Source organism: Aquila chrysaetos, chromosome 16 (assembly GCF_900496995.4).
Source record: "Aquila chrysaetos chrysaetos chromosome 16, bAquChr1.4, whole genome shotgun sequence".
Lineage (NCBI taxonomy): Eukaryota > Metazoa > Chordata > Aves > Accipitriformes > Accipitridae > Aquila > Aquila chrysaetos.
In genome coordinates this window covers 15,439,790-15,447,439 of record NC_044019.1, presented here as the reverse complement: position 1 = coordinate 15,447,439, position 7,650 = coordinate 15,439,790, and the positions used below count along the sequence as shown (strand labels likewise).

General features: G+C 34.8%; 1 protein-coding gene across 16 annotated transcripts in view; it reads right to left on the bottom strand.

The window, feature by feature from the left end:
* The window catches only part of SOX6 (SRY-box transcription factor 6), a 382,229-nt gene that overhangs the window by 37,642 nt on the left and 336,937 nt on the right, over positions 1-7,650 (bottom strand). The window lies entirely within an intron of this gene.

Below are 7,650 nucleotides of genomic sequence, written 5' to 3'. Positions count from 1 at the left end.
GGTTCAGGAACAGTAAAATGAAAGCACTTATACCATAAAAAAGCCTGCTCTTGTCAAACAAAGGAGATGTACTTATACTTATTTCATAACCCCCTTCTTCTAATTCATAAAACCCTGTAACAAAGCTAGCTATATTTAAGTGTTTGAAATGCCTTTTAAAGTCATTCCTTTGCTTGCTTTTTTACTGAAAAGAATCGTCATAGTGATGGCAAAAAAAATTTCAATATTTGCATTGGGTTTAGACAAATTCAGAGAACTGTAAAAAATAGAAAAATGTTCCTCAAGACTAATAATGTATTTATCTAGTATATGCCTTTACAGTTCCATGAAATACAGCAAATTCATATGAAATTTATTATTAGAGAGGAAACTTGTCCCACTAGTCTCCAATCCTTTTTTATGGGATTTGTCTTTGCTCCCGTCTTGAATTCATCCCAAAGAGAATAGTTACTTGCACTAAAAATCCCTTAAAAGTATACCTTTTTCCTAGTATGAGCAAGGACTGAGAGGAAGATTGATTCTGTACATAATAGTCCTATATGAACAAAAAAAGACATACCTTCATTAAAAATAAATGGCTATACATTACTGCACTAACAAACGTTACCTACACGTGCATATTTGCACACATGTACATCAACTACTGGATATATTGCTACCTGCCTAACCTACATTAATAGAAAATTTGGTGAGTTTGTAATAAAGTGCACCACTATGGACAGTGCAGATGTTTTGTTTCCGGTGAAAAAGCATTTTGGACCTCTATTTTGAACTGATTTTTTGTACCAGCTATGGAGTTATACTGTATGATCACATTAAGTTTTCCCATTTAAATTTCAGAAAAAGGGTTTTGGACATGACACTGACAACCCTTTCTGATGACGAGATCAACACAGTCAATTGGAGTTTGCACTAGAAAACTGAAAGCTGTTCCCAGCACAATTCAGATCCTTTGTGCTTCTTTATATGTTGAACACACAGTAAAAATAATCACTTCTTTAATATGAGAAAAAGAAGAGCAAAAAGATTCTTCTTAGCAGCCAAATCTTAATTTTCCATTCTGTGATATGATTAGGCACTTATTTATGCGTTGTCAGTCACAAACATGCAGAAAACGTAAAAGTTATTGAAAAAATTAAAGTCTGCTCAACTGTCTTGCAGGACTGTTGGTTCTCTAAGTGCTTTGAAATTATGATGTATGAGGTGGATGTTGCATATTAAATAAAGATATTTAAATTATAAAGCCCCCGTTAGTGAGAGCTGATGAATGTTAAATGTTATGAGCCACAAGGCTGTGGCATCCATCATATTCACATATTATCACAGTCAGTGATGGAGCAGCCCCAGTGATGACAGATAGACTGCTAGATAGTTATCCCTTATTTCCAGAGTCGCCAAGCAAGCCTTTCAACCCCTTTGGCATTATTTTTAGCTTTGCATTAAATTAGCAACTTTTCCGTCACGTTCTGGCAGAAAGTATCAATTCTTTCTTCACATGTGGAAGGTAAAAGAATGATTTAGTGAAGCAAGGAGTAAAAGAAAAGGAAGCAGTAGCCCCTACCTCTGAAAAGGCTGCAAACTTCAAATGACTAGAAACAAATATAAAATTGTGATCTTGTGAAAGAACAGCAATGAAACAGTAAGCACACAATAATGGCTTTTCTCTGCACTAGGATAAAAGCTGAATTTTTGATGTGCACAGTATATTTTCATAAAATTTTATATACTATGTTTTATACACTTATTGGCTATTCCATAATAATGTGTGTGCTAACAGTAAAATTGCTCTTAAATTTATGTGTGTTATTTATACGTTCCCACGTAACAATGCTTTTTGTTGTAAAAAATATTCTGTTTATTAATGTAACTTTACAACCACTGCATCCAAGATCCGTGGTAAATTAATGACATTTTTATTATTTTATAGTGTCATTAAATTTTTACTGATCACTCCATCAAACAGAAGCAATAAAGGCCATAATGCAAACTGGGACACTTAGATCAGGGGAGCAGGAAGGCATTCCATATACTCTGAAGTAAACGGCTTGCTATAAATGATATTTATACCATCTTTAAGGATGTGAGAATACTTGGACAAGTTTGGCAAAACTGTTTCTGTAGTACCGTGGATTGTGTACTTAAATAACAGTTTACTTGCCAGCAAGACAATTTTTTTTCAAACCATATGCGAGAAGATGACTGATTGCATCCATCTCTTGAAAAATAATATACGAAATGTAATAATACACTGGGCACCCCTCCCTTCTGGATTACCAAGACTGATCCGACTATACCCATGCCTCAAATTATTTCAACATGCTTGCTTTTTCCACATCTGAAATGTATGCTTAGTCTGAAATGGAAAATGGCATGCACGCTGATCGTTGTGTAAAAGATTTAAAATATATATATTTTTTGCAAACAAATACTTTTTATTTAAGTAGACGTGTTTGGACAATGATGTAATACCCTTTATTTCAATAGTCTAGCATGGAAGCCGTTACCAACGTTAATTTAAAGAGCCAGTTTCTAGAAACTGAATTAATACAGGTCATTCACAGAAGCCACAGAGCACATGACTGAAGGGATATTATTTCTTCTGAGGACAGTACTTTAGTTAGAATGACTACAAATAATTATCACATGTTGTCTTTATGTATGAAATGGATTTCAATTGAATTATTCCATACTAAATGTTCTAGTAGCTTATTTGCTAACCATGATCTATTCCCTTCACGTACCATGGACAGTAAACAACAGGCAAACTTACTATATTCAAAACATAAAAAGGACATTTTCAGTAGAACACAGAGAAAATTATTCCCAGTTTGAATAAGGAGGAATCACAAAACCTTTTTTTTTTTTTTTACCCTGGAAAGTCAAGATACAAACATCCCAAGCTTTTCACCTTCTTCTTACTACTTTTTAATGGCTAGGACTGAAAAGTTAAATTACCCTCCACTTAGAATCTTTTGCAACATCTTGGCACAGCAGGGATAATTACAAATTGACTTTCAGTCTTATCTCTGGATATTTTAGTTATCACGGGTGGGAAGTTTAAACATTAACCTTATTACAACAATGTCAATCATCCTACTGGTGTGCAGGCATGCAACTGCTGGAATTCTTTGGATGGCAAAGTAGATAAACACAATAGTGGCATTATTGTTACAATTAAAGCAAGGCCTTTGGTTTTGCAGAACTATGGTGAGTATCTAGAACTTGTTTTCAACATCATAGCAGCGGGAGTTGCTCCAAGAAACTGGAGACATTAAATTAGCAAAGTAGGCAAACTTTTTGTAGGAATGCTGTATTTTAAGATACTACAAGACACAAAGTATGTCTTTTCCTACCACTGATTTACAGGTTGCATGAATGAAGGATATGCTGAGTTCCATGATGTTGACACAGCCTGACCTTACTTTATTTTTTAAGTAAGTGAAATACCTGAATTCAATGATCTCAGGAACCAAAGAGGGACAGTTCAGTGAATTTTCACCCTGACATACTGCTGGTTTCAGTTTTTGAAGGCCCCTATATTGTTTATAAACTGTTCCAGTACTATCTTTGTATGCTGAACGTACAGCATGGACTAGCATCCTTGCCACAGACTGCAGATTTGTGTTACGTTACAGTGCCTCAAAGCAAACAGCTTGCTTGAAAAGGTGGGGAGAGAGAAGCCATTAGGTACCCTTTTAAATATATTCTTCCATCTCAAAGCATGACTGAAAAGTAAGAGATTAAAAGCAGATAAAGGGAATTTACACTAAATTTTCTTTGCCTGACTGGCAAGCCTCAGCTGGCTTCCATGTGACAATGTGACATATGCAAGACCATCACAAGCAGAAAATACTCCAAAGTTGTTCAGTGACAGAATTTCATAGTGATTGTCATGATATGGAACATTCTTCTTTTAAGACCCAGGTTCTAGAGTCAAAATTGAGAATTGCAATTTCGTCAAAATTTAAAGTGTCTAGAAAAAAGTTTGAAACTGGAGTGCTAAAGGTAAAAAATTCATCAAATAAATGCAAACCCAAATGGCGTACTTGTAAACAGTCTCTTTAGCTAATTATTTTGGAAGTCTGATTATAAGGATCAGAATTCCTAGAGCCTCTGGTTAGTGTGAGCACTAGCCATCTTGACCTCCAAACACAAATAAGAATGATTTAGATGAATTCTCTGGTTATTGGGAGAATTCAGCACATACTAATAAGTTAATAGACTTCAGTGCATTGAAATTTGCCTTTAAAAATAAATGTATGAATTTAAAAATATTTTTTAAAAGAAAAAAAAAAGAACAGATAGCAAATGTTTCCACCGAAGTAGGATATTATGCCCTCCTACACATGAAGTATTGACATACCCGTAACTATTGCCACACTTGCAGGCACTCCTAAGCTATGGATCTGCCCTGGTTAGATTACTTTCAACAGGATTACTGCACTTACTGAGCCCCCTTAACCAAATGCTTTATGTCTTTGTTCATATGGTTTTAATATGGTTTTAACCAATTGCAAGGTTATTTATAAGTTTGCAACTCCCCAGTAGTTAGAGTTATGAAGCGTTCAGACTTAAGCATATCCAGTTGTGTGGTAACCCAACTACTGCTTTCATGCGGTTTCCAACTTTTTATTCATGCACAAAGGCATGATGCATGGCAGTATCTGAGAACTTTCTGATTAACTCTTTGTTTCAGCAGCAAATTCATACAGCACCATACAGCAAAATTATACATGAACTAAAAGATAAAGATTTGAAAAAAAATAAAACAAAAAATAAAAATCACACGAACTGTGGAATTCCACCTTAGACTGATGAGAAGTCATTAGTCCTTGAAAGACAAAGAGACATTCAATTAAATTAACATCTGGTAAACGAAAAGCCAACAAAAGGAGTTACTACTTTACACTCTGCATAATACGGCTGTAGAATTCACTAGAGGTCAGAAAGAGTCTAAAGCTTGGGCTGTCACTTGTTTTTAAAAGAGCTGGATAATTTTATGACTGTTAATAACATTTGTAGTAACACATGCTAAGATAATCAAATCTCATGTTCCAGAGTGTAAGCTGTTCAACTGTCGGGGTCAAAGAGAAATTCCCTTGTTCTTTCTGCTGCTCCCTTCCCTCCTGACCAACATCCACAGATGATTAACTGGGAGCCTTCTAGGGAGAGAAGTTAATTTTCTTTTATAGTATCAGGTATTGCTCACTAGATTTAAGGGAGAACTGGTAAATGGTATAGACCAAATCTATTTACCTTGTAATTAGAAAGAATCTGAATGCAACCATTTAAAAAAAACACATTTTCTTTTAACTAAACACATACATGTGCATTTTTGAGAGACAGACAAAAATAAATGCAAATTACAATGGACATACACTTCTACTAGGAAATAACAGGACTGTTTGGGATTGTTTTTTTTTTTTTTTTTTTCTGTGCTGTAAACTGACTAATGGAAGCAATTCAATAGCTACTCTTGGACCTTCAGAATGGTCATTCACATTTCTAACGTTTGAGTTACAAGAATAAATGCTTAAGGACATAGCAAAGCAAAGCATTTTTTCCCTAGTAGACTAAATATTACAGAGGAATAATAATATACAGTTTGCTATGCTTCAGTTTAATTTAGCAGCTGGCTGGACCTTGTCAGTTATGGCCTCATTTTCACCAGGTATTTAAAAATGGAGACATTGAAATGCCATAAAAGTGTACAGAAATACTTTTACCAAATTTAGACAATGCCATGATTCTGTATGTACATCTGCATGCTTCCCCAAACATTTCTGTTTGTGACTAAATTTCTTTAAAAGTATTGTCATGCATTAGAATCAGAACAGAATTTAGAAGATCAGAGATCTGGTTGCTAGCCTCAAAACTGTGAATCTCCTTTTCTCTTAATCATCTCGTAATATATTCCAGGCTGAAAACACAGCTTTAGCAAGAAGCCACAGCAGTATAACAACCAGCAAAACTATTCTAGGTTCAGCACAACAATTTTTTTGGAATGGAAAAAAAAGGCAGAAAAGAAGTCACCAATTTCAATTTGATTGCGGTGTTCTGCAAACCTCAACAGCACAAAGAAAATTCAGCTGCCCTCCACACAAAGTTGGGAAAAGAGAGGTCTTAAAAAAATCCAGAACACACACACATGACACTGGTCAAGCATCTTGAGAAGCAATATGATATTCTTTTATGAACAATATGGAAATGTAAGCACATGCAAACAGACACATGTATGTTTGATTTTAAACCTATAAAAGCTAAGAGAAAGATGGATGATGTTCTTATAGATACTTTCATTCCATCATTTCAACTGTGCCTTATGATGGGCACATGGCGGATTTTGTGACATGATCAAACAATACTGGAAAAAATGTGATAAAAATGGACTACATGATGCAATAATCAATTATCAAATAGCAATAAATGCACTTTTCCTACTCTACATGTGGGTAGTAGTTATAAAGGTTTAAAAGCAAATATTTCAAATACTCTACTTGCAAGTATTTTTTCAATTAAAGAACTAAAGTTTAGGGATAATCTGAATCTGAGTTCTGTGCATTTTATTACAGCAATCTTTGAACATGAATAGTGTTGTATATTGTAAGTATAGACTCCAGTAGCTCCATTAGGGTAAATCCTCCAGAGCTTTGGAAGAAGTACAGTTATCTAACCCAGATCCTCTGAAGGAGTCACTGGGGTTACCTACTACCTTTTGTTTATCTCTATAAGCAATGCAGGCCTCTAGACATGGCTGCTCCATCCCATTTTCAGGAAGACATCTGTAGTTTAAATTGGTGATGCAAAAGACACTTGGGCTTAAATGTTCATATTTAGAATTAGAAATGCAATCAAGGCAGTTAACAAAATCCCACCAAATGCTACTGTTTTCAAGTATATGCCTTGCCTTGTGCTGGATGTAAATATATAATTACATATCGTGCATATATAGATTAAGTAGGCTTTTTCTGTATTTATCAAGCTGATTTTTTTTTTATTTTGTAGCATTTTAAGTATACTTTTTAAAGGTTGCATTTTATGATTGCTGCTTATATATTACTTGTTCATACTCAGGCCTTTTTTGTTACGTTTAGAGGGAAAAGAAACATATCACTAAAGAATAAGGATGGGTGACAATGGAACAATGATAATAACATCATTATGCAGTGTTTTGCCTCTTGTACCCCCATCACTGCCATGTTTTTCTCTGATAATTTCAGCCTCAGGAAAATGTGCTGCTTACTGTTTATGTCAGGAAGGCAAGATTACTGTTTGCATGATTACAATATCAAGTATGATGTACGTAATGCCTGTGATAATATAGATGTACCCCTCAACTAGCTCTTGTCTTTAATCTTTATTCAACAGGAAAACAAAACAAAACAAAACAGTGAGTTGCAAATTCTTGCAGCCTCGTATAGGCCTTAATCTTGTAAGGTACTGAGTACTTTCACTCCAGTCCAACAGAGGCCTTGAGGACATGGATAGTCACTATTTAACTCCAGGGGAATACTTATGTGCTTATATTAAGAACGGACTAACGCACTTCACTGAATCAGCGCCAAAGTGTGTAGTTATCATATGTTTACACTGAATCTGAGAATAAAAATTAAATGACTTCTTTCCAGGTTGAAAAAGATGCTTTCTCCT